Genomic DNA, 517 nt, shown 5'->3' on the forward strand with positions numbered 1-517 from the left:
AGAAGTGCAGCTCCAGATGTCTCCAGTGCCTCCTGGTGCCCTCCAGGATGCCAGGGCGGAAAGGCACCATCTCACCAGCATCCCAGCTTGAGACAGCTTGGTCCTGGGGGAAGCATGAGCCCTGTGCAGAAAAGAGTCACCTCGCCAAAACACCTGCAAAGGCGAGGAAGGCCATGCCCTCGCTGGGAGCAAGCGAAGCCGATGAAGGGCTCTAGGTCTGGGGAAGCACTGAGTGATTCTGCCCATCAACAGCTGCTCACACCCACTTTCCCCCCCGCACTCTGTCTGTCTCTGTCCATCTGTCTGCAGCTCCACCCTTGGCATGCTTTAATTACATTTTAAATTCAAATCTGCAGCTATTTGATCCGCTGGGTGTATTTATAGCTCCGCTCAAGCTGGCTGTGTGGATAAGGCAGGTTGGGCAGGTTGCTGTGACATGTGGGGCAGGATGGGATTGCTCACTCGCTTTCCTTCTTTTCCTCCTCCTCATCGGATTATTTTGCAGCAGGACCCACGT

The sequence above is a fragment of the Lepidochelys kempii genome, chromosome 10, assembly GCF_965140265.1.
Source record: "Lepidochelys kempii isolate rLepKem1 chromosome 10, rLepKem1.hap2, whole genome shotgun sequence".
Taxonomy (NCBI): Eukaryota; Metazoa; Chordata; order Testudines; family Cheloniidae; genus Lepidochelys; species Lepidochelys kempii.